The sequence below is a fragment of the Carcharodon carcharias genome, chromosome 4, assembly GCF_017639515.1.
Source record: "Carcharodon carcharias isolate sCarCar2 chromosome 4, sCarCar2.pri, whole genome shotgun sequence".
Taxonomy (NCBI): Eukaryota; Metazoa; Chordata; class Chondrichthyes; order Lamniformes; family Lamnidae; genus Carcharodon; species Carcharodon carcharias.
The window spans coordinates 169088956-169116843 of record NC_054470.1 but is presented as its reverse complement, the minus strand read 5'-3'; the positions used below and the strand labels follow the sequence as shown (position 1 = coordinate 169116843).

The window sequence follows — 27888 nt, the reverse complement described above, 5'->3', positions numbered from 1 at the left end:
CCAGCTGCAGTTGAGGCCATAGCTTCGGTCTTCAGCACGCAGAAGCTATGTTCTTCCCTAGCAGCCTTCAAGAAGCTTCCTGTGCCATTTTTTAACTGTCTGCCAGGTCGCCATTGGGCCCGGTGCCCAACAGGCCCCGCCCCCACCCAACCCTTCCCGATCCTTAGGAAGATGTATTTCACACTGGGTGGGCCTTAATTGACCAGCCAGCGTGAAATCATGGTCAGGGGCTGATTGTGGGCAGGGGCCCATTTCCCGACCGATCCCGGGCCCACCAAACGCGCCCGCCCACCAAGGGTAAAATTCAGACCACTGAACTTGAATCCTGCCCACCAAAGGCATATCTCCAAATGGATAACAAATTTGTCTTGAGGACGGTTCTGGCCCTTCCCACTACAGAGCAGTAATATTAGGAGATGAAGGCAAATCCCATTGACACCCTTTGCAAACATCTTCACTTCCACATGTGCTTTACTTGGTAGAACATAAATCAATTTGGCTTTAAATATGAAATATTTAAAGTTGTTCCTTAATGCTCAAGTGGACAAACAGATCTCATGCATGGCAGGGCGGAATTTGCCCATCATTGGTTGCTATGGATAAGGAGAAACTTCCACCCACGTTTGGTGATGATTTGGGGGTATCATCATCACCAAGCTATCTGACAACATCACAACCTTGTTTTGAAGCCTTTTATACAATATTGGGTTCTCCCTCTATCAAATCAATAATGGCTGGAAATTGTGAGCAGCACAATTCCTGATAGATGCTCCTGGCAGACAATGTTCTGCCCCAGAAAAACAAATTCCTAAAGAGGGCCATTCCCATTCTCCAGAGCACAGGCACGCCGGTTTCACCCTTTCATCCTATCATTCCCATTCTCCAGAGCACAGGCACGCTGGTTTCACCCTTTCATCCTATCATTTTATTTCACATACTGGTTGACCCCAAATGTTTGAAGGTTTTCTGCTTTTGCTTCACATTTCAAACATTGAGAGATTTCCTTTATGGTTCCCCATTTGCAGCCATTTCATAATTTACTCTGCAGGTATGGAGAATAGGGCACAAATCTTCTAACCCTGACCAGCCAAAAAACCAACCCACTTATCTTCCTCCAGTTTTTCTGGCCAAAATTCCGAAAGGATGATCCTGCAAAACTCCCTCAGTGCCTTGGAGACATCAGTGAAGAGAATCCACACAGAGGCTACCCGCTCCCCCCTTTTTATGGCACTAGCTGCCACATTCTGGTACTAAGAGTTTAAATGTCTCAAAGCTTCTTTGAAAAGCTACGTAGAGAAGAGGTACCAAAGCAGATATATTTATCTTTGCAATGCATTTTCCCATATTGCCTCCCATTAAACAGTTACAATTTTGTTTGGTTCAAAATAAAATTAGACACCAACTCTTGTTCACTTTATTCAAAACAAAAGAAAATATATTTCTTGGCATAGATCTGTTTTTGGCTGTTGACTGCATAATCACAAATGGGGTCTATTAGGATACATATCGTCTCAAACCAAGTACAGCATTCAGTAAATGTGCCACTAGAGAAGATATCGACAAGATATTTTTGGTGTGTGAATTTCATCTTTATTATTACTTATCTCCAGGTCTATCAACCTACTAATGAAATCACAGGAAATACGGCTTCAAAAAGTAGGATTTCAGCAAATGTAATTTTGCTTGTAAGTTGTTAATTATTTAGAGAGAAAGTTAGCAATAGTGAATGAGTGTATGAGTAAATGGGTGATTGTAGGTAAGGGGGTAGGTTGGGTGAGGTAAGTGGGTAAGGGCATAGGTTGGCAGCTGGTTGGGTGGTAGGATGGTGAGGTCAGTCCACATAGGGTTCGGGGAGTCAGGGTCGGGGAGGGGTGGGAGTCGGGTAGTGGGGGATAGTCAGTGGGGTTGTATCAGGAGGAATCAGGGGATCAGGGAGGAAGTTGGGTACCAAGGTGGGAGTCAGTGTGGGTGAGGGTGGGGTGAGTTGTATAGTTCCCCAGGAGTTAAGCTAGAATTTTTCTGTCTAATATTTTCTGGGCAACTATTCAGGTAAGTAGCTTGGAATCGTTCAATGTCTCTTCTCCTAACTCAGAGTCGGAGGCTTTTTCAGAAGGTCCCGGGGAGAAAGGGAATTGTCCATCAGAAGTTCAAAGTTCCCAGGGAATTCCCATGGAGTCAGAATCTCGGGACTTCCGAGGGGTCCTGAAGCGCATCTTGCGGGGTACATCCAGTCTCCGACGATCCAGAGACCAGAAGATCTGGGCACATTTCCTTAGAAAACAAAATAAAATGCTCCACATACAGGACACCTGAACCTCATATATAATCTACACAAAATATCTACAGCCAGGAGCACAACATGATGAGGTGTGTTTGGATGACGTTTTGTTTTTCTTTATTCATTCATGGGATGCGGCCATCGCTGGCAAGCCCTGCATTTCTTACCCATCCCTGCTTCCCCTTGAACTGAGGGTAATTAAGATTCAACCACATTGCTGAAAGTCTGGAATCACACATAGGCCAGACCAGGTAAGGATGGCAGATTTCCTTCCCTAAAGGATATTTGTGAGCCAAAGGGTTTTTTATGACGATCAATGATAGTTTGTGGTCATCACTACTGAGACCAGCTTGATAATCCAGATATTTATTAATTAAATTTAAACTCCACCAGCAGCTATGGTGGGATTTGAACCCATGCCCCCGAGCACTCGGCATGGCCTCCAGATTGCTAGTCCAGTGATATTATCACTAAACCATCATCTCCCCATTTGCAGGAATCAAGATTGATTTTCATCAACGCCAAGTTCTCGAGTTGATGCATTTCATTAAGATCGAGTAACAAGTCCTAAGATAGCCAAACGCCAATTGGAAACAGGAACTCCTTTTCCATTTCCAAGCTTTTCTGTCTTTTATCACTTAAGCGGCTGCAATGACCAAAGACAGAGACCAAAGTGGGGAATAGGGCCTACATACAAACTAGTGCAAGCTAGTCTCAAAATCAGCCTCTTGCTGACTACAATGGAAATTAATCTTCATTTTACAACAGTCGATAATCCCATCTGCACTGCCAGAAGGAAGACCAAAATGTACAGGTGCACAACTGTAGGCTAATTGGAAGCTGCAATTAAAGCTTATTTGTGCTCAAAGTCACAGGGACTTGGGGAAGCGCTGAAACAAATAAGATCAGAGATGTTGGTCTCTGGAGATTGAAAGAAAAAAGGCCTATGTAAAAGAGATGCCACTCAAGGCCAAAATCATACAAAACAAGCAACCAGTGGGTCCACAACAACATCCAACCCTTAGAGGCTTACTCTATTACTTAAACATTGCAAGCTCACACTATTTTTACTTCCTTTCATTTGTTATTACATACCAAAAAATAAAATTGGGATTGGGGGTAATATACTGCTATGGATTGAGAATTGCTTAACAGCAATCTCAGGACAGCAGGCTGTTACTATTGGGGTACCGCAAGGATCCGCTCTGAGACCACAGCTGTCTGCAATCCATATCAATGATGTGGATGTGGGGACCCAATGTAATATTTCCAGATTTGCTGATGATACCAAACTGGGTGGGAATGTAAGTTGTGAGGAGGCTTCAAGGGGACTTGGACAGGCTAATTTAATGGGCAAGAACATGGCAGATGGAATATAATGTGAATAAGCGTGAAGTTATCCACTTTGGTTAAAAAAAAAGAAAGACAGAGTATTTCTTCAATGGTGAAATATTGGGAGGTGCGGATGTCCAAAGGGGTCTGGATGTCCTTTTTCATGAGTCACTAAAGGCTGACATGCAGGTGCAGCAAGCAATTAGGGAGACAAATGGTATGTTGGCCTTCATCACAAGGGGATTTGAGTACAGGAATAAATATGTCTTGCTGCAATTGTACAGAGACCACACCTGGAGTATTGGGTACATTTTTGGTCTTTTTATTTAAGGAAGGATATACTTGCCATGGAAGGAGTGCAAGGGAGGTTCACCAGACTAATCTCAGGGGTGGCAGGACAGGTTTATAAGCAGAGATTGAAGAGGCTGGGCCTGTACTCTCTAGAGTTTCGAAGAATGAGAAGTGATCTCATTGAGACATACAAAATTCTTACAGGGTATGACAGGGTAGATGTAGGTGTTTCCCCTGGCTGATGAATCTAGAACCAGAGGACACAGTCTCAGAATAAAGGGCAGGCCATTTAGGACTGAGATGAGGAAGAAATCTTTTCACTCAGAGGGTGATGACTCTTTGGAATTCTCTGTCCCAGAGGACTGCTTGGAAGCTCAAGCATTGAATATGTTCAAGACAGAAATCGATAGATTTCTGGAGACTAATGACATCAAGGGATATGGGGTTAGCGTAGGAGAGTAGCATTGAGGTAGATGATCAGTCATGATCTAACTGAATGGCAGAGCAGGCTCGATGGGCTGAATGGCCTACTCCTGTTCCTACATTACTATGTTCCTATTCCTGCGTTCCTAAAATATATTTTCAAAAATAATTACAGTAAAAACTTAGTAGTCTTTACAGCTCAAAATAAAATTCAAGTGGGGTGAGGGAGGTTGGTGGCTGGTTCAATTGCTTAGAAAACCATTCTTTCACCCGTAAGGAAAATTCAACCCCAGCCCCCAGCCTCATACAATAAAACAATTTCCTCATGAAGAAGAGTCATACAGACTCAATACGTTAATTCTGTTTCTCTCTCCACACATGCTGTTAGACCTGCTGAGTTTTTCCAGCATTTTCTGTTTTAGTTACAGAGTACGCATATTGCTCCTAGGCATGGTGTTCCAACCTCTCTCTCTCTCTCTCTCTCTCTCTCGAGAGAGAGAGAGAGAGGAAGAGAGAGTCAAACACATGACTGACTGATGTCAGTGGTACATCTAAGTCATACATTAGCAGAGTCCATCTGTTAACTCTTTATGCAACAACAATCAATGCATTCACTAACTCTGTAGCCATTTCCTTTAAGACGCTAGGATGCAGGCCATCAGGTCCAGGGGACTTGTCAGCATTTAGCCCAATAGCTTTCCTCACACTTTTTCTCTAGTGATCATGTTGTTTTAAGTTCCTCCTTCTCTTTGCTTATGCTTTTCTACTATTCTTGGGATGCTTTTTGTGTCTTCTATTGTGAAGACAAATACAAAATACTTGTTCCAAAGTCTCTGCCATTTCCTTATTTCCAATTATTAATTCCCTGGTCTCACCCTCTAAGGGATCAAAGCTTATTTTAGCTACTCTCTTCATTTTAAAATATGGTGTTTCACTGGTTAGCAGTAATGTACCTCATCTCAATAAGCCCAAGTGTTCACTTTTTTAAAAATTCACTGGTAAACAAAATATGAGGGCAAATTTCTCCTGTACGTGATGAAGCAGTGCATATATTTACAGTTTTTCTCCAGGGGATAATGTTCTCAGGTACCTTTACTACCTGCCAAATTTGCCTGAACAAAATTATTTGTTGCTATGTCAGAAATTAAACAGAATCAAGATCAAACTGTTAAAACCGTTACGTTCCTGATCTTAACCAAGACAACATTGTCAAGTTGACAACATTCAAACATTCTGATTAAACAGCTTAGCTTGGAACTGTTCATTAAATTGTCTAAATCTGGATGTTTTAAAACCCATGTTTTACAGATGTTAATCTACCTTAAACTCTCAGTATCTTATCTGTATTTCATTTTTTATTGGCACAGCCATGTGTTTAGTCAATGCCTTGACGATGATATACACTTAGACTTTGATTTAGTCTGTTATTATCTCCTTTGTTCTGCACAGCCAAATAAAAAATCTCAACCCCTCTGGATTTACAAAAGTATTACAACCAAAGGAAATTAAAGCCAATAGACATTTTCACTGAAGTTTGTAACCAATAGTTTCAAACATCTCTTCGCAAACAGAACTTCATTTCCGTTAACAAACTCTGAAGCACATAGCTTATTATTATTATTAAGATTACAAATACATCTTGGTGGGTGAGGATGCTTGTGGCACTGGAAAACTCAAAATTGTAGAACGCCTATCTCTAAATGCAATGATGCCAAGTTTCAGCATTTGAAGGGATTCTACATTCTTGGCTGTCTGCCACTACAGAGTTTGAATCAGGCCTATAGGATACATTATGAAACTGGTAAGTTAATGTCAGAGATTGCCTCAATGGACTATTCTTTCCTCTCCTTGACGTAGTTGCAGTGCCTCCTTTCAGATCAAACCTCTCTCTTACTGCTGTGTTAAATGAATCCGAAGCCAGATAGTAAAGTATGAATTCAGACACAAATCCTTTTCTTGATAATAGGTTTATTTACAGAATACACCATTACATATACCTGCCTCCCAACCACCAACCAATCCAGTGTCCCAATAGACCCTCTTCTTGACACAAGATGGTGTGGTTTTGTCACTGGACTAGTAATCCAGAGACCCAGAGTAATGGACTGGGGACCTGGGTTCGAATCCTGCCACGGCAGATGGTGGAATTTGAATTCAATAAAAATCTGGAATTAAAAGTCTAATGATGACCATGAAACTATTATCGATTGTCGTAAAAACCCATCTGGTAAATCTGCTGTCCTACACGTGACTCCAGACCACCAGCAATGTGGTTGGCTCTTAAAATGCTCTCTGAACAAGGGCAGTTAGGGATGGGCAATAAATGCTGGCCTAGCCAGCGATGCCCACATCCCATGAATGAATTTTTTTTTTAAATAAAATAAGTTAAACTAAAATTCAATGAGAGGTGACAGCCCCTGATGGGACACTGTAACTAAAACAAAAATAAGAAAGGATACTTACAAAACTAAACAAAATGTCATTTCTGGGAGTGATGATGCACCCCCCATAGACTTTCTTTATATGTGCTCAAGATACTTAATCAATTCGCTCCACCTGTTTATCCTTAACCTTAAACATAACAATACAATTAATGTTATATTAACATGCTGTCCTTTTTTTCCCTTTCATTTTTCTACCGCTGCAGTCTCTTTGTTCTTCTTTACATTTAAAAAAATTCAGTTCAGCTTTTTAAATTTTCTTTTCAAATTCCCATTTTTTTCCTCAGAATCATACAACGATAAAACACAGGAGGCGGCCAAGTGGATCATCGTGCACCTGCTGGCTCTTTGAGTCAGCTATCCAAGTAGTCGCACTCCACTACTCTATCCCCACAGCCCCATAAATGTTTCCTTTTCAAGTATTCATCCAATTCCCTTTTGAAAATTATTAACGAATCTGCTTCAATAGTATTTTAAAAATTCATTTATGGGATGTAGGCGTCGCTGGCTAGGCCAGCATTTATTGCTCCCCCTAACTGCCCTTGAGATTGTGGTGGTGAGCTGCCTTCTGATACTGTTGCAATCCCTGAGGTGTAGGTACACCCATAGTGCTATTAGGGAGGGAGGTCCAGGATTTTGACCCAGCAAAATGTGGCAAAACTTTTAAAATTCACATCATCCCTTCTGTTGTCATTTGTCAGGGGCATATTTTAATTTAATGCTAGAAGCTGTGTTACAATTTTCAACTTTATCTCCGGTATTATTATCTTGCATGCTTGGTGGAATGGCCGATTAAAAAGACAAGGCATCCAATTTCAGGATTAAATAGTAGAACCATACCAGCCCTGATGGTTCCTCCATGGATCTGGCAAAAGTGTCTTCAGTTCATGGCCAGATCATCAGAAAGAGCTTTGCATTATGACAGGGTTCTTCAACTCTAGCGCTCTACTACTCTGGGGGAGATGGTGCATAGTAGTAATGTCACTGTATTTGTAATCCAGAGGCCCAGGCTAATGCTCTAGGGACAAAATTCCACCATGACAGGTGGTGGAATTTAAATTCAATTAATAAATCTGGAATATAAAGCTAGTATCAGTAATGGTGACTATCATGGATTGGTATTAAAAACTGCCCTCTGAAATGGCTTAACAAGCCACTGAGTTCAAGGGAAATTAGGGATAGGCAACAAATGCTGGACTTGCCAGTGACATCCACATCCCATGAAAGAATAAAAATAAAATCAATAAAAAGTGTCCAATTTGATATTTTTTATCCTGTCAATACTACAACAATGGTAACAGCTTGTACTTATATAGCGCCTTTACCATAATAAGCTGCCCAGGATCTTCACAGGAGCTTTATGAAGCAAAATTTGACACCAAGCCACAAAAGGAGATAGTAGGACTGATGACCAAAAATTGGTCAAACAGATACGTTTTAAGGAGTGTCCCAAAGGAGGAGAGAGGGGTGAGAGGCAGAGAGGTTTAGGGAGGGAATTCCAGAGCTTGCAGCCTAGGCAGCTGAAGACACAGCCGCCAATGGTGCAGCGGTTAAAATTGGGATGCTCAAGAGGTCAGAACTGGAGAACACCGAGATCTGGGAGGTTACAGGGGTAGGGCCACAGAGGGAATCGAAAACAAGGGTGAGAATTTAAAAATCAAGGTATTGCCAGACCAAGAGCCACTGGTAGGTCAGCGAGCACATGGATAATGGGGAATGGGATTTAGTACGAGTTAGGATGCAATCAGCGAAGTTTGACCTCAAATAGAGGGTGAAAGGTGGAAGGCCAGCTGGAAGAGCATTGTAATATACTTGACTATTCCAAAATATTACACTTTGTTTAAAGGACAGATACAGACTATTCAGCCCAACAGCTCCATGCTGGTGTTTGTGCTCCACACAAGCCTCCACCCATTATCTAACCTCATCAACATATTATTCCTTTCTCCTTAATATATTTATCCAACTTCCTCTTAAATACATTTATGCTAACCGCCTCAACTATTTCTTGTGGTACCAACTTACACATTCTAACCACTCTCTGGGTCAAAAGGTTTCTCCTGAATTCCCTGTTGGATTTATTAGTGACTATCTTATATTTATGACCCCTAGTTCTGCTCTCCACCTTCATCTGAAACATCTTTTCTACATCAACCCTAGCAAACCGTTTTATAATCTTAAAGACTTATCAGGTCATCCATCAGTCTTCTCCTCCTCAGAAAAAAGAGCCCTAGACTGTTTCATCTTTCCAGATACGTTTAATCTCTCAGTTTTGTTATCTTTTTTGCATCTTCTCCAGAGCCTCTATATCCTTTTTATAATATACAGACCAGAACTATTCACATTTACTACAAGTGTGGTCTAACCCAAGGCTCTATGCAAGTTTAACATAACTTTGCTGCTTTTCAATCCTATCCCTCTAGAAATGAATCCTTGTGTTTTGTCTACTTTTTGATGGACTTATTAACCTGTGTCACTACTTTTAGTGATTTATGTCTCTATACCCCCAGAATCCTTTGATCTTGTACTCCAAGGAGAATGTAGCCGTCTTCTTCTTCTGAGCAATATATGCCAACTCACACTTATCAATATTGACATTCATTAGCCAACTGCAGACAGATTCTGAAAGTTTATTGTCTTCCTGTATTTTGTCACAATCCCTCTCTTTATTGGTGAAACTCCCAATTTGGTATCATTCACAGATTCTGAAATTTAGCACCACAGAATTTTAATGGCACAGAAGGCGGCCATTTGGCCCATCATGTCTGCACCGGCTCTCCAAATGAGCATTATGAACGAGTGTCATTGCCCTGCCTTTTCCCCATACCCCTGCACATTGGCCAGAATCTTCAGCTCGGCGTGCAGGGGTGGGCCCCACATGCTGACACGTAAAATGGCGCACGGTGACGTCAGGTGTGTGCCCCGATGTCACCACGCATCATTCTGATCTTCTGTTCGGCGGGTGTGCAGCCGACTCGGGTGCGCGCCCACTGAACTGTCAAAGGCCTGTTAAGGCCGTTAATAACCCAATTAAAGTAGTTGTCAGGGTTGGCCTTCAGCCCTGAGGTTGGCGGACAGACGAAGAGCCCTGGCGGCCTTCGCATTTTTCATGGAACCTCATCCACGGACGGTTTCATGAAAGGTTTATAACTTAAATAAAAAATTTTATTGAAATTCATAAACATGTCCCAGCGTCAACAGCGTTACATGAGGGGATATGTCTGAATAATTTTCAAAAATTCTTTTATTCCATTTTTCACGATGAAATTAATCTCCGAGGCAGCTCTGTGCCTCAGGGAGATTTCTGCATTCTTTCACATGCATGTGCGAAAGAGCGCAGGCCACGACTCTCCCTCCTCTCCCCCACCCGCACAGGTAGCGCTGAGCACTTCCGGGTGCACGTCATGCTGGACAGGCCTTAATTGGCCAGCCCACATAAAATGGTGGCGCGCAGCCAATCGCGGGTGGTGCTCAGCTACACGCCTGCCCGCACCTGCTCCCACCCAGCCCACCCGACAGGGAGAAAATTCTCCCCATTGTTCCTATTGCACTTTGAGTTCCCAAGTCCAAAACATTTATGTAAATAATGAACAACAGCGGTCCCAGCACTGACCTTTGAGTCCAGAGGTAACAAAGCTTTAATGAGGATTTCAGCAGCAGATGAGCTAGGGCAGGGGCAAAGACAGACAATATTACAGAGATGGAATTAGGCAGTTTTGGTGATGGAATGAATATCCATCGGAAGTTCAGCCCAGAGTCAATTAAAACACTAAGGTTGCAAACAACTATTTTTGACAGGCGGCTATTGTTGTTCCATTAGTAAATAGGGCAGCCAACAAAGGATGAAAGCTGCGGTGATGAAATCAAAGTTGACAGGTAGTGATTAGGAGGTGTTCATACAGTCACAAGAAGCAGCTTTAAGATTGGAACTGTGTGATGGCTGACTGATGTATTTTCCACAACACAGTAACTGTGAGGCACATCGGGGAGAATTTTCCCCCCGTTGTAGGGGGGGTTGTGTGGGGGCGGGCGCAGGCAGGCACACAGCCAATCAGCGCCCCCGATCGGCTGGGCGCCGCAATTTTACGTGTGCAGGCCAATCAAGTCAGGAGTGTGCTCTTTCACGCAAGCACGGAAATCTCCCTGAGGCACAGAGGTGCCTAGGGGAGATTAGTTTTAAGCTTGAACAGTTTAGTAAGGGGTGAAAAAATGTTTATGACATGTCCCCTCATGTGAAACTGTCACATGAGCTGGGACATGTGCATTAATTTTAAAATAAAAATTTTTCTGAAAATTTTAAATCATTCATGAAAACTCATCCTGCCCGTGGATGAGGTTCCATGAATAACGCGAAGGCCGCCTGGGCTCTTCGCCTGCCCGACAACCTTAAGGTTGGACGGGCAGCTCAGCTGATTGCCTTAATTGCTTTTTAACAGGCCTTAATAGGCCTTTGACAGTTCGGCAGGCGTGCAGCTGACTCAGCTGCGCGGCCGCCAAACTGAAAACCTAAATGACGCGCGGTAACATCGGGACACAAGCCCAACCTCACCCTGCGTCATTTTATGCTGTGGCGAGCGAGCCCCGCCCCTGCTCACCGAGCCCAAGATTCTGCCCATAATCTCAGCTGTGTAGCAATTGATTGAGTTATATTTCATTAACTGTGGTGCCATTGGCCCACATCCCACATGTAAGTGGTCATGCTCCCTGTGCATCCAAACAGGAAAAGCTCAAGTACTCAACAACCAAAGACTAAAAAAACCAACAAAAAGTGACATACTGTTGCAAAACAGAATATTAAAGCAGAAATTGCAAATTGACAGTACATCTCCTGCTATGGTTTGGGGAATAGAGTATGTTGGGATCCTGAAGAAGACTGATGTCAGAGTTGAAAATAGTAGCATTAGTTCCTTTTTGCCTACTGTTTGTATGGAGTCCCAAGTCACTGTCCATCTTCTACAAGGAAAAACAATGTTGAAGAATGAACAGGCTCACTGGCATTTAAAAAAAGAAAGGGTTAACTTTTTTTTATTCATTCATGGGATGTGGGCCGGGTGAGCATGAGGAGGCTGCCAATAGCAGAGCAGCTGGGCAGCACGGACAGGTAGTCAGGGCAGACTCTGTGCAGGAGCGGATCATTGTCGAACACGTGCTTGTGCAAAATAGATTCTCTGAATCGCCGATCTCCCAATTGCCATCAGCCAGTCCCTAGTGAGCAGCTTCCACCTAAAGAACCTTGCACATTGATGCCACAGTTACTCAAGGGACTGCCCACCCTCCACAATGGAGGGAATCAATATCAATGAGTTTGACTCAGACACATTCAAATTGCTGCAAACCTCACCATCATACCCATGGGCCTCATCATATTGCAAACACACGATTCCTCACAACCTGGCATGGCCCTCACATGATCGCCAGTGCCTGTAAACAAGGAGCCAAAGCCGCCAACTATTCCATAATAAAACAATGTCCATAATTCTTCCCCGACTCAGGGACAAAATCTATGCCTCAGGTATGGGATATGGACATTGCTGGCTGGGTCAGCATATATTGCCCATCCCTAGTTGCCCTTGAGAAGGTAGTGGTGAGCTGCCTCACCACCAATAGAGCTGTTAAGGATATTGGGTATAAGACAGTGAGTATTTCACCCCCATACATTGTCCCAACAATGTTTGCCAATTCTAGATTCAAAAAGAAAACTTCAAAATATTACACTTCTCACTCTACTCATCCTTTTACTCTCTCTAAATAAGCACCAAATGATGGACAGTATCTGTGCTATGCAGTCCTGCTCGCTAGTAGGTTTAGCGAACCTGAATGATTTCTACTTAGGAAAATTAACAAAAGTATTGGGATAAGTTCAACACGGTTCTTATTAAGGTTGATTCCATTGCATACTAGAGGTTATAATTTAGGATTAAACTGGCAACCCCACTAAAAAAGGCTTATGGATGGAGATATCTTAGCAAGTCAATTCTGTTCTGAAGCTGGGATCAATACAACTATGTTGCAGCTTTATCCTACATCTAACCCCAACTAACCTGTGCGAACCCGATCTGGAGGTGGCAGTGAAAGAGGTGAAACTAATTCAAATGTAAAATACTGTGAATGCTGGAAATCTGAAATAAAAATAGAAAATGCTGGAAATACTCAGCAGGTAATGTAGCGTCTGTAGAGAGGAAGGGGGGAAACTGTTCCATTGTCTGACCCCAACACGGCCTTCCTGACCCCAACAGGCGGCCTTTCTTCGCCTGGATGAAATCAAATCACATAAAAAGAACTCTTTAAAAACTCAACATTTGCTGGCGCATCAACTTTTGCTAGCAAAGCCTGTTTTAAAAAGATTGTTAAATCTTTAGTAAATTGTTACTAAAATTATGTCAGCTGCCAATGAGACAAAACTTTTCAGCTTATTCAGCTGAGGACTTAAAGAAAGTTAACCAAAGTGAAATTAATCTTTGCAGCAGTGGTAGTGAATCAGCAGTCTGTTTTACACCGTGCCTGATTATCTTTTCCATTGACTTTAACAGAGAAGAGAATCAGATAGAGTGCCAAACAGACTGCCAAACCGTATTGCCCATTTTGCACTGCTGGTAAAGATTAATTTCATCCTGAATGTTCTTGGGCAGTACTGTTGAAAACAAGCCATTAATTTCTCAATACTTGTATCAGCTCTAACAAGCATCTTAACAAGTTTTGAATTAAAAACAGCTCCTAGAATTACAATTTCCTTACCCTTATCATGACTTAAGGTAGGCATTCCCTTCTCTATTGTTCCATTTTACTTCAGAGTTTTGTTGAGGGCTCAGCATGGTGAGTGCAATGAAAATAGTGCAAGTAAAGATTCAGTGAGAGTTAAAGCAAAATTAAGACTGCCTGATCGTTCCCTTACCTGCAAACTGAATGTGTCTGTGGAGTCAGAGCAGTTTCTGACTTGGAGAGAGTGACATATGGGAAAAAGGCGATATTTCTGTCAGATATGGGATGGGACAGAAGCCTGGTGCATTCATTGATTAAAAAAGAGAGAGATGGAAAAAGGCATTTACTTACTGCTGCAATACATAGGAATAAAAATCAGATTTTCTTTTGTAAGAAAGGAAAATTTGATTAAAAAATATATATATTTCACAGGTACAAGTAAGTAACAAAGCAAGTGCACCATAGAAATAAAAACAGAAAGTGCTGCAAATACTCGGCAGGTCTGGCAGCATCTGTGGAAGGAGAAACAGAGTCCATGGGCAGAATTTAGCCCTCGATGGGCGGGTGGGCAGCCGAACTCTGCCGCTGAAACGGGCCCTGCCGCCATTTTGAGTGGGCGAGCCAATTAAGGCCCGCCCGATGGGAAGCGTTTGGGGGAGGGGAAGGGATTCCCCAACTGTCAAAGTGCTTCCTTTTGCACATGCGCGTGAAAGATCGCACATCTCCCTGAGACTAAGTGCTGTCTCAGGGAGATTGGTGACAGTTTAAAATACCTCAAAAATAGAAAAATAAAAATATTAACATGTCCCCCTCATGTGACAATGTCACACGAGATGAGACATGTTAATAAATACGACATAAAGTTTATTAAAAATTTTTAAGATGGACATGAAACCTCATCCCGCCAGTGGATGAGGTTTCATGTTTTTTCTACTGCCCGCCGGGGCTCCTGGTCTGCCCGCCAACCTTAGGATTGGATGGGCAGGGCCTTTAATTGGGTTAATTATCCTGTTAATGGCCTCTATTGGCCATTGACAGGTCAGCGGGCGGACAGGTGATTTCACTGTCCGCCCGCCTTCCTGAATATTTATATGGGGCGGGATGATGTCGGGGGTTCCTCCCGAAATCATCCCACGTCATTTTCCCGTCAGGAAGCAGGCCCCGCCCCCAACTCGCCAACGGAAAAACTCTGGCCAACGTTTCAAGTCGAATATGACCTCTTCACAAAGAAAAGTCATATTTGACCTTAAAGGTTAACTCTATTTATAGTCATAGAGGTCTACAGCACAGAAAAAGGCCCTTTGGCCCATCAAGTCTGCGCCAGTCAAACAAAAACCTAACTATTCTAATCCCATTTTCCAGCACTAGGCCCATAGCCTTGTATGCCATGGCATCGCAAGCGCACATCCAAATACTTCTTAAATGTTATGAGGGTTTCTGCCTCTACCACCCTTTCAGGCAGTGAGTTCCAGATTCCCACCACTCTCTGGGTGAAAATATTCTTCCTCACATCCTCTCTAAACCTCCTGCCCCTTACCTTAAATCTATGCCCCCTGGTTATTGATGCCTCCATCAAGGGGAAATGTTCCTTCCTGTCTACCCTATCTATGCCCCTCATAATTTTATACACCTCAATCACGTCCCCCCCCTCAATCTCCTCTGCTCCAGGGAAAATAACCCCAGCCTATCCAGTCTCTCCTCATAACTAAAACTCTCCAGCCCAGGCAACATCCTGGTGCAGTCACATCCTTCCTATAATGTGGATTCCAGAACTGTAGGCAATTTCTCTCTCCATGGATGCTGCCAGACCTGCTGAGTATTTCCAGCACTTTCTATTTTATTGCAGATTTCCAGCAACCACGGTATTTTGCTTTTAACTAAGTACATCATAGAATTTTGCAGATTGAGGTGGTGAATGGGTTCTGGTTGTCAACCTGATCTTAGGAGTTACACATGGAAAGACACTTATGCCAAATTACTAACAAGTATACTACCAATATAAGTGAGTGCAATGATTATAGTGTTTTATTCATAATTGGTGAGCAAGGCAATTGGCAAGGCAATGATTATAGTATTTTATTCAAGTTCAATATTGAAAGTTATGTCTCAAAAATGTTCATTCAAACTATAGGGCAGTATTTGAAAGGCAGTTTCAGCCACCTGAACACCTCGACATGCAAGTAAATGCTTTAGTGGGAGTTGCGCAATATGGATTGTTTGTGGGTGGATCTGGCCCGTGTTTCAGTCGTACGTGTTAACTGCCTTTCTTCTTAAACATGTGCAACATCAAAGTGGGGTGAAATATAAATTATAGAATGCTGTACTAAGTACTTTTTATGTTTTTTAAAAACAGTTTTCAAAATTTCAGCCACAACAACTGTTATTGACATCTGTTACTAATACACAATCACCACAGAAGTTGTGATCCCTACAGGCCTCTGTAAAGTTGAAATCCAACATTTGTTAACATTTTTTAAGTGGAAATTAAACTCCATGGGAAGTCAATACTTAAGGACTTGAGCAATTTGATATACTCAATACCAGGCCTTGATCACAACAATAGGTTTACTGAATAACATGTGTATGAAAACTGTTACCTGATATCAGACACACAATTTACTGATTTTTTTTTTAAATGTCCAATGGTGCCTTGTTCTGTTTCCACTGTTTTAAATTTGCTCTACTTTCCATATCATTGGCTCCATTGCATCATACTCCTGGCCATCATCTGAAAACATGACATGGATCCTATCTATTGATTTATTTGGCGTCGCCTTCAACAATTGCTATTGAAAGCAAAAATGGTTGTTATGTGATTTCAAAACTGCATCAGGCCTTAACTGAAGCTATTGTCAAAATGATGATAGGCATGTGGTAAAAATTGTGTTGCTTTGGTGAGGGAGAAAGAAGCTCTCATTATAATCTCAAAGCTTGGCAAAGCATGCAGTACACTGCACTAGCTGTTATTACATCATTTAGCATGCACTGAGAGGTGAATGAAATGTAACCATTGCAAAACAGGAGTTCCGCAGAGAATAGAATAACAATGTAATTGTTGAAGATAATGCAACATTTTAATTTGCATATACCTGTATAGAGAGCATGTATTATAATGGTACAGCACAAAAGAAGTTACAATTAGAGTATGTGGCTACAAGAGTAGGTCAGAGGCTAGGAATCCTATGAAGAATAACTCACCTCCTGACTCCCCAAAGTCTGTCCACCATCTACAAGGCACAAGCCAGGACTGTGTTGGAATACTCGCCACTTGTCTAAATGTGTGCACCTCCCACAACACTCAAGAAGCTTGACACCGTCCAGGACAAAGCAGCCTGCTTGCTTGGCACCACATACACAAGCATTCGCTCCCTCCACCATTGACACAACATTCACTCCCTCCACCACTGACACACAGTAGCAACAGTGTGTACAGATGCACTGCAGGAATTCACCAAGGCTCCTTCGACAGCACCTTTCAAACCCATAACCACTACCATCTAGAAGGACAAGGGTAGCAGACAGATGGGAAAACCACCACTTGGAAGTTCGTCTCCAAATCACTCACCATCCTAACTTGGAAATATATTGTCATTCCTTTACTGTCGCTGGGTCAAAATCCTGGAACTCCCTTCCTAACAGCACACTGTGGGTGTACCTACACCACATGGACTGCAGCGGTTCAAGGTAGCAGCTCACCACCACCTTCTCAAAGGCAACTAGGGATGGGCAATAAATGCTGGCCCAGCCAGCGAAGCCCACATCCCATGAATGAAGAGAAAAAATGAGAAATCTATAGCTCCAGTGTTACAAATGCTTGACTTCTAGCCAATACATAGGTACAACTCCACAGACTTAAGTTCTTAATGCTACAAACACTGTGGACAAGTATGTTAAATTTATAATCAACCATCACACTGGATGGAAATAAGGAATTGAGGCTAACGGAAAGAAAAAAACAAATGATATGTTACTTCCATTGCAAAATAGTTGTTTTAGGACCTGCAAATCAGTACTGAAGGTTCTAATAATCACTTAGCTTATAAAGGTGCTACTTTAGTTAACTGTTTTTATGCAAGTGCAACCAATAAACCAGGCTTCCTACCAATGGATCAAAAAGGCTGTCTTTTTAACTGGAGGACATTTGGTAGCGAGATGACCTCCACAAAAGGTGGAAGGGGGAATATAACATTTATCATTCTTAAATAAATAATTGCTCAATTTGATCAGTTGTAAAATTAGATAAGTAATGTATAATGGAAACTAAGGTAAAATTATAATTTATTAATAGTCACACAATCACCTGAGAAAGATGGAAGTGACAGTCAGGAAAGAAGGGCTTAGACATGTGAAACCAAAAGTAATTTACAACTAGCAAGAGAAAAAGCAAAGACGTGAGAAGCAATGGAAAAGTGCTGGATAATCTTCTCACAAATAAAATGTACAATTTTCATGACACAAATGGTATTGGCTAATTCCATAGTAACATTCATTGCATGAGAAAATTAAGCACATGCATTCCACCTCCTTAAACATCAATCAGGGTCCATAATACCAATCGTTTGTAACTTAGAGGTTCCAAGCTAAAACCTACTTCATAATTAGCACAACAGACAAGTTACTTTTATAGTGAACACATTTTTGAAGAGTTTCCAAGGTGCAACCTTTGTTCAAGATTTTTTTTTTCAGAAAGCTGTATTGTGAAACTGTCCAAAGGCAGGGATAGGCTTATACCTGTTCTTTAATATTTAGAGTAAATTTTATAGAATATGATTCACACATTTATTTGATATAGGGGACTGTCTGGGATATGCAGCGATGGTATGAGTGGTGGGTACTTTATTAGAAATATGAGCCATTTCCAATTTTTTTCCAATGATTTCAAAGGCGTCATCATATTAATAGGAAAATATGTAAAAGTAAATGTATTTTCCATTGCATAATACTTACACTTTGTGCAAAGTAATTTCTAGTTTTCATGCAAACCATCTGAAGGAAACCTGCTAAGGTGTCACTCACTAAGTGCCACCATTACTTTAGTTTAAAAGTATAGATATTGGTACAAGTCACTCAAATATATTAAATTGTACTCATATTTATAAGAAGAGTCAGGCACAATCTACATCACTCTTAACAGTTTCCTTTATGGTCTTTAAAAGGTATATGCAAAAACATTCCCCAACACAGAAAATGCTTTTTTATTTCCAAAATGAAAGGTGTACACTCGTTTTTGCATGATTTTCCATTAATGTGATCACATCTTTGAAAGCATAGCTATAAAACTGGAAATATGCTCACATTTCTTATAAAGTCCCCATCCCTTACAACATCCCACACAATGCTCTTCTTCAGGAAAATGGTGCTAACCATTTGTCATTACCATGGTGTCGATTACAGAACGTGTCACTTAAACTGTATTGGGTGTATTGTTTATTTCAGGCAGGTCAAGCAGCTTCTTTCTTTACAATCCCATTAATTCCTTATTTCCCATCACAAATTCCAGACTCCATTTGACAATAAGGTTTAAATTTGGTCCTTCCTACATGGCAAAGAGTGGGGTTTTTTTGCCTGAATTGGTAACAATAGAAAACCTCAACTAAGTATCTGAATATGGTCATTAAGTTATGAAACCTCAAACTTCCTGGTTCCCAGCATAGACTTTGGTCCATGTCATTACCTTCATAGCACAGGGCTACATTGAAAGTTTCCTCATTTTTATTGTTAGGAACTTATGATTTTCTTGCAACAGGTTTGTGTAATTGAATTAAAATAATTGGTAGTTTCATGCTGAGAGATAAATGGGAAACTGTGTGAATAATGTCCAAAATGATAGCAGCTCTTTTCAGCACAAAAAGCCAGTTATAGTGAAATAAAATTTCATGGTATGAAATCACCGCCATCTTCAATGTCTGCTCTAGATTCTCAATTTTTAATTATTGTTACAGGTGTTCTTATTGTGTTGTGCACCATCTCCAGGATCTCAGCCCAAATTGACCACCTTGTATAGCAGTCACCAACTATTAGCTGTGGGGACTGCACTGCTTTACTCCCAAGCAACAACAACAACAATTTATATCTATATATTACCTTTAACATAATGAAACGCCCCAAGCTGCTTCACAGGAGCATTATAAAACAAACTATCACACCGAGCCACATAAGGAAATATTAGGTCATATGACCAAAAGCTTGGTCAAAGAGGTCAGTTTTAATGAATGTCTTAAAGGAAGAAAGCAAGGTAGAGAGGTGAAGAGATATAGAGAGGGCATTTCAGAATTCATAAGATAGCAACTTGCATTTACATAGTGCCTTTAACATAATAATATGTCCCGAGGTGGTTCACAAGAGCATAATCAGATGAAAATTGACAATGTGCCAAAGGAGGAGGTGTTAGGACAGATGATCAAATACACAGTCAATTAAGTTGCTTTTAAACAATGTCTTAAAGGAGGAGAGAGAAGTGGCAAGGCAAAGAGATTAGAAAAAGGAATTTGCAGAATTTTTGAGTCTAGACAGCTAAAGATACAACTGCCAATGGCGGAGTGAAGGAAAGAAAGATGCACAAGTGACAACACCGCTTCGGTGGGGGTGGCAGCAGGACCCCGGGGCAGCATTTTGTCAGCAGCTGCCAACTGACAGGCACTGCTGAGCTGTCATCCAACAGAGGATGGCAGCTCACCCATTGGTTCAACCAGAGTCCCAGCAGCTTCAGCCATGTTACTGCTAGCAATACTGACTGCCAAGGCGTTCTCGAAGACTGGCGAGCTTTTTGTGGAAGCAGGCAGGCCCTAGCAATCAGGATTTTTAAAAAATTCTTCCATGGGATGTGGTGTCGCTGGCTGGGCCAGCATTTATTGTCCATTCTTAATTGCCCTTGAGAAGATGGTGGTGAGCCACCTTCTTGAACTGCTGCAGTCCAGCTGGTGTAAACACACCCTCAGTGCTGTTAGGAAGGCAGTTCCAGGATTGTGACCCAGCGACAGTGAAGGAATGGTGATACATTTCCACAACAGGATAGTGAGTGACTTAGCGAGGAACTTGCAGGTGCTGGTGTTCCATCTGCTGCCCTTGTCCTTCTAGGTGGTAGAGGTCATGGATTGGAAGGTGCTGTCGAAGGAGCCTTTGTGAGTTGCTGCAGTTTATCTTGTAGATTGTACACACTGCTGCCACTGAGTGCTGGTGGTGGAGGGATGAATGTTTGAGTTAGTGGAGGGAGTGCTGATCAAGCGGGCTACATTTTCCAAGATGGTGATGAGCTTTGAGTGTTGTCGGAGCTGCACTCATCCAGGCAAGTGGAGAGTATTCCATCACACTCCTGACATGTGCCTTGTAGATGGTGGACAGGCTTTGGGGGTCAGGAGGTGGGTTACTCACTGCAGGGTTCCCAGCTCTAGTAGACAGTGTTTATATGGCTGGTCCAGTTCAGTTTCTGGTCATCCCCAGGATGTTGATAGTGGGAGATTCAGTGATGGCAATGCCAGTGAATGTCAAGGGGAGATAGTTAGTTAGAGTCTCTCTTCTTGGAGGCGGTCATTTCCTGACAATTGTGTGGCATGAATATTACTTGGTGGAGGGTGAGCAGGTCATGGTGCACCAGTGGCAAGTTACAAAGCAGCCCTTCCGTCCAATGCAGACAACTGAAAGTGGCCTTTAATTGGCTCAATTGGCCACCCAGCAGGCAGCCCTCCCACTGAGGTGCCTGGCACTGGCAATAGGCCGTGGGCAGGAAGACCTAGGGCTCCCCGCTCAAGGCCTTTGCCAGCCATAATACCAGCCCTTCCTTCTCCTGGAAAATTCTGTCCACTGTTTTTAAGCAAAAACCCACTCCACAGGCTTTAAATTCTATGATAGTGTTTTCTCTCATGTTTATTCCCAGAAAGACATCAAGTGTGTCGTGTTTTTTTAAATTACAAGTCAAGCTCTTTCTGTCAGAGTTCTCCCACCAAAACCTGAGTAGAGAATCAGTTGAAACCCTGGAGAAATAGGATGAGGTGGATTTTTCCATCTTTTGAACCCAAAGACATGGGAAAAACAAATAACCAGCGCAAAAAAAAGTGGAAGAATCCAGAGGGCAAGTATATTACTCACATCATTCTGCATCGCCCAAATTTCCTTGCTCTTTTACATCCGTCTATCAATCCCTGCCCTCAAATACATCTTGGCTCATTATAATGACTCCATCCCCAGGGTCAAGAGCTGTGCACACAAATATTTTGCAATTACACTGGTTCAAAACATGTAAAACTAAACTCAGAATTCTTGGTGCAGCAGGAAGCAAAATCATTTTGCCAATTTCTTTTGCTGTTTATGGAGCTATTTCGTTTTTACTCCTAATAGGGAACTGCACTGTATTTGTTGTCTTTTTTAATGCATTTTTATTATACCAGTATGAGTCATGTTTAAAAGTGAAAATCTTCTATGATCACATCTTCTTAAACATTCTGTACTGAATGTATGTGAAGAGGTTAGATGGCTTGAAAACTTAATTATCAAGCTTAAATGAGGAATATTTGGAGTCCATCCTCGGGCCCCAGTTGTTTATTTTGCTTTCTGCTAGTTTACAGCCAGTTTTACATTATATTACAGTAATGGGTATGCCAGAAAATTGGAGTGTAAATTGACATGGGTAAAATGGGCACACGAATGTCTCTCATTTTGGGTGTACCTTTTCAAATTAAGCCGCCAGAGCAAAATCCCTATTTTTAAATGACTGCTTCCACCATTTCTCCAGGGTTTCTCATCCTGGTTTTCAAATCCCTCCATGGCCATGTCCCTCCCTATCTCCATAATCTCCTCCAAACCTACAACACTTTGAGATATCTGCACTCCTCTAATTCCGGCCTCTTGTGCATTCCCAATTATAATTGCTCCACCATTATTGGCCATGCCTTCAGCTGCCCATGTCCCAAGCTCTGGAATTCCTTCCCTACACCTCTCCGCCTCACTTTCATCTTTTAATACATTCCTTTGAAACCTACCTCTTCGGTCAAAAATTTTGGTTACCAGTCCTAATATCCCCTTATATTGCTTGGTGTCATACTGTTTTATAATGCTCCTGTGAAACGCCTTGGGACATTTCAATACATTAAAGGTGCTATATAAATAAGAGTTGTTGCTGTTTCTACAGATCTTCCACTGAAATTCCTCTGGGCGATTAACAGAACCATCCTCTGCTCCACAGAAATGTTATCCAAGACTCATAAAATGGGTGGAATTTAATGTTCTCTCCCATTGGGTGGGAGAGTTTGGAGGTGGGATGGCATTTAATCGAGTTGGAGGGTGCCGGGAGGGGACTCCATTGTCTTCCAACCTCTGTGGCGATTAAACTCCAGAGCAGGTAGGCTCATGGACGGCCTTCCTGTCCCAGTGCCAATTGAGGAATTCGGTATTCAATCAGTGACGGATGGGGAAGTCACCAGGCGGGAAGTCCAAAAAGCAAACCCTGTCAAGTTGCTTGCAGGCTTCCAGCTGGGGACGGGGGAAGGGAGGGGGAATATTGGCATCCCTCGTTCAAAGACAAGTGCCTGATCAAGGGACCTGGCATTAGAAGGAATTGAGCTGCTGAAAGCCACCCCCACCCCCCACCTTTGCCTCCGACACACACACTCTCCCACAACACCCACCCCACAGCATCCATTCCACCTTCACTCACCTGTGGCCTGTATATCTCACTGATCCTGTGCCTCTGGTGGTGCATAGCCAGCAACTGCCATACCTCCACTGGTGGTACTGATGGCAATGTCCAGCTGCCTGCCTCTGATTGGAGAGCAGCTTTTGGGGGGGGGGGGGGGGGTTGGATTTAATATGGCAGGCCTTCCCCAAAATGACGTGCAGGGCTCTTGCCAGCTCTTCAACTGGCATGCAAGATCTCTGCTTCCCGGATTAAATTCAGCCCAATGGTACACCACAAGAGACAGGCTATTTCACACATCAAATCTGCAATGATTTTTTTTTACACTTGATCCTACTCTCCAGTACCTTTAATATTATTTTTTCTATAATTATTTACTATTCCCCTTTCAAAACACTTTGAAACACTGATGGACTTGGGTTCTAAAGCTGTTTTTGACAGAGTAATCACCATCTTGCACAAGTTCACTCTCCCTGTAAGAATTCTTTTTTAACCTCTATCCTTCCCTTTAATTATTTTGTGACCATATTAAATTATGCACTTAAAATTACATAGAACAGGCCATTTTGCTCAACAGATCCACGCTAGTGTTTATGCTTCACATCAGCCTCTTCCACACAATTTCACCCTGTCAGCACATCTTTCTATTCAATTCACTCATGTTATTTAACTTCACCTCCAATGTGTCTATTGCGATTTGCCTCAACCTTTCCATGTGGTTGTGCTTTCCACAGTCTAAACTCTCTCCGAGTAAAGAAGTTCCCTCCCGAGTTCCTGAGTTTTATTTGTGACCACCTTACATTCATGGCCCCTCTCTTTGGTTTTGAGGAAAAAATCTCTCCAATCTACTTTTTTTAAAATCCTTCATAATTTTAAAGATCATATGAGAAACTTCTCACTTCCAAAGAAAAGTGTCCCAGGTTGTTCAGTTTTTGCCCTCTCAGTTCTAGTCTAACTTTTAAAGGCAGGCACCTATTCCAGTGCTTCTATTTTGTAACATGGAGACCAGAGTGGTACAGAGTACTCTTAAATCCGGCCTAACCATTTAACTCTAACATAACTTCACCGCTTTCCAATCCTATTCTCTAAATACTTGAAAGAAAAACATCTTTTTTCCACGCTGACATTTTGCTGCCCCGACTCATTTGCCAGCTTTTTTTTTCCGCCAGAACTGTAATTGTCGAATTATATAACATCTCCCCCCTCACCTCTGACGGACGCATTTGAAAGGAACGCAGGCACACGCTCATTGGCTGCCAGGCCCATCACTCAGCGACTCGGCAACATCTCATTGTCCATTCCCACTGTCAATCATAATCCTGAGAGCCTATTGGTCCTCGAGGATGTCAATCCAAACGCTACCCTGCCCTAGGCGCGCCCCAGCTCTGAGCAGCGCTCAGAAAGGCGGAAGTGAATTTACTTAAAAAAAATACTCGAATAAAAGTAAAGCTTGCAAAAATATAAAATAGCTCAGCATTACTGCAACCCCAAATTTCTATTTTTTTTTGCCAGAAGATATGACAACTCAATACGAGTGCCAACATTATTTCTACATTTAATGCAGGTTGAAGGCAGTGTTGTCCTATAAATATGCCTTGACGCAACTGTAGAGTTATCTGAAATATTCCAAACTGCAGTGTCACACTAAAATCATTTAACACATTTCCATTTATAATGTCCTCCTATTATTTAGCGGCCTGGCTCTGTTTACTGTCATCATGAGTCCAAAACGAGCAAACCGAAACTGCAAAGAGTTCCTCCATATTTCAATCCAGACACTGTAAACGCTCCTAGATCAGTTGTCCCTACGATTCTACAAGGAGGAACCTGGTTTCTTTTGCAAAGTGCACTTGCTGACATTAAAGGTGGCCGGATTGCACTTTAACCTAAAACAAAAGAACCGGCATTTGGAAAAGAAACAGAAACACATTGCGCGGGTCGGCAAAGCTCCAAGTCCACGATTAATTAAATTATTAACAATCGATGTTTTGCAGAGGTGTTTATGGTAAAAACGAAACTAAAACTACAAAAAAGGAAAGCTCCGCGCAAAAGTTGGAAACACTTTTCGTTTTCCTTTTGCAGCCGCACAGCGCTTGTTTCTCAAAATCGCAAAATGCTGACATCTCTCCTGACTCTAACATGTTGCAATACAAACACACGACTTCCTGCTCAGTGCATTCCGAATCTTTGACAAAACCTGTTCATTTACCTCCAAATCCCCAATTCCACAGATAAATGATCCCTGGTGTTTTTTTCAAAGTGGCTTGACAGTGGGATGGTCACGTCCAGAAAGGGAGTGAGATGGGGAAGGAGGGAGGGAGGGGGGTTTGAGGTTTGAGGCGGGGGGGGTGGGGGGGGACACACGTCCAAGAGGCAAACCCGAACCCCCCGATCCTGCCAGTTGCAGAATTAGATCGAAAGTAAAAGAAGGCGGCGGAAGGCTGGAAATCCCCCCCCCCCCCCCCCCGCCCCTTGTGATTTGTTTTCGTGTTTGTCCCTAAGAATTTACAACACCGCCTGGGCGGGCCTCGCTCCCCAACTGCGGAAGTCTTCCGCACGCTTTCATTGGCCTGACGGGCTCCCCCCGCACCGCACCGCCCCCACCCAACGCGCTGGATGCATCCTTCACTGGCAAAAAAATTCATTTTCAGTTTTCACTTCCCCGTCCGTCAGCTCAGCGGATGAAGTGAGTCGGTTCGTCAAGTGTTCGACGTTGGGATCAGCTCCTCCGGCTGGCCCTGCAGCCGATCAGCTCGACACCACGGCGAAGCGTCCACCTCAGAAGTTAGATCGTGCACAGCGTAGCCTGCCGCAAGAACATTTAAAGTCGCGTTTTGTTGCAAAAATGTTGAATGGGCTGTTTCGCTTCCAAAACTGTATTTCATGTGCTGTGGTGTTAAGGAATAAACGAGTCATGCAAAGGGGAGAGAGCGCGGGGGGGGGGGGGGGGGGGGGGGTGCTCTGCTCTTTGATTATTCGCTATCAGTTAAAGTTTCATCTTTGAACGTTTGGCATTTTGCATTTATTTTTACATTTTACATTTCAGCAAAGCACCCATTTTAAGCTTGTTAAAATTAATGGGATAGACGTAAAATTAATATTGATGTAAAATGATTGCAAATAAATGAGAGATGTTTACCACGTTACTCGTTTAGTAAATATGCAAACAGAACTATTCCACACTTTGTCGTTTAACATGTCTTCCTTTATAATGTTCTGGCCTGGCTCTGCTATTGGTTTTATGCTTCTGTTTAGACCAGAAAGTTTAACCTTGACTTGTTAAAAAGTATACTGGCCTACTTTCTATCTCACGGACGTTTTCGTACAGAAGCGGTGTTTTTTTAAAAAAAAAACCTCAGCCACCACCAGTTGTAATTTCCATATGACTACTTTAAGCATGAACCGTGAGAATACCTCAACCAAAGGCCCACATTACAATCATCTCTACTTTTCCATATCGCACAACAATCACCTCGGCTGCTGCTGATGTCCTCCACTTCTTTCCGGTCCTTTCCCGTGACAGTCTCTTTCCGGCAAGGCATCAGCCACAGATGAAAGATTTCAGCAAAGTGCCTTGTAGTTCAGAAATCCATCCCAGGATCATTGAGAACATGAGATGGAAAACTGTATATGTGGCTGTGTCACTTCACAAACACCCTTGCTGCATGCCCATCATACCTGCCAGGAGTAGGAGCCTCGAGGTTATTCCTTTTGTTCCCCTGTTTCTGGAGTTCCTCCTGACCGATGATGAAGTCTCATGTTTCAAGCGTTATGAATCCGCGTTCACACATTAATTGTTATGGAAGATTGGTACAATATTTTCAGGAGCTTTTTCAAAGGCTGTATGGGTCAACGTAGAATCAGAGAATGATCTAGCATCGAAGGAGACCATGCAGCCCATCATTCTGTGCCAGCTCTTTGGTAGAACTAGCCAATTAATAACACTTAAATGCTCTTATCTCTTAACCCAGTTACCCCCTATTTAATCATCTTAAAGTTGTGTCCTCCAGTTAACAACCCTTCTGCCACTGGAAACAGTTTCTCCTCTATCGAAACCTTTCACAGCTCTCTCAAATCTCCTGCTGACCTCCTCCGCTTTAAGGAGAGCTTCTCCAGTCTCCACATAACTGAAGTCCCTCCTTCCTGTAGTTCCTAATGTGTAATGACCAAAAAGGAATACAATATGCCAACTGAAGCGTAACCTCTAGTTTTACGAAGAGTTAATCTTTACAGTTTTGAATAAAGCTGTTGCAACTTCTGTTATTGTAGATTTGAGCATGCTTAAAACTAACCATTGACCACGTTGGAATATGGGGCAGCTGAAGTCCTTTTCGTTAAGGAGAAATAATAATGGATTGAGGTAGGAACTCCGATAGGAATTCTGTGGTGGGTCTTAGATAAGAAAAAAAAAGACTTGCCATTCACAAACTCAGGACATCCCAAAGCATTTTATCTTTGAAGTGTTGTAATGTAAGGAACATAATCTGTGGAGCAGTAGTACAGAAATTGTGCTTTTTGTTGTTCTGAAATTTAAGCTATGATTTAAACTGGGTGTTACTGTGAGCAAGCAGCATTTAACAGTTGGTAAGTCACTGGCTGGGTGTTAATTAGCTGTTTTCTTTATTCATTCACAGGATGTGAGCATTACAGGCAAGGCCAGTATTTATTGCCCATCCCTAATTGCCCTAAACAAGATGATGAATGAACCACTGCAGTCTGTATGATGATTGTTGCAGTTTAATATAACTGAGAGATTTTTCTAGGATATTTCAGAGAGCAGCGAAAGAGTCAGTCAA

General features: G+C 42.3%; 1 protein-coding gene across 3 annotated transcripts in view; it reads right to left on the bottom strand.

The window, feature by feature from the left end:
* Window positions 1-27014, bottom strand: part of irf2 (interferon regulatory factor 2) — a 67290-nt gene extending 40276 nt beyond the window's left edge. Inside the window, exon 1 of one of the 3 annotated variants that reach the window (XM_041186039.1) lies at window positions 26565-27014. The gene's annotated coding sequence lies outside the window, so the exon portion shown is untranslated. Of the gene's footprint in view, window positions 1-23113; window positions 23136-25301; window positions 25433-26564 lie in introns of those variants that run through there. The other 2 variants (XM_041186038.1, XM_041186037.1) reach the window with 2 other exon arrangements.
* Window positions 27015-27888: the final 874 nt, after the last annotated feature.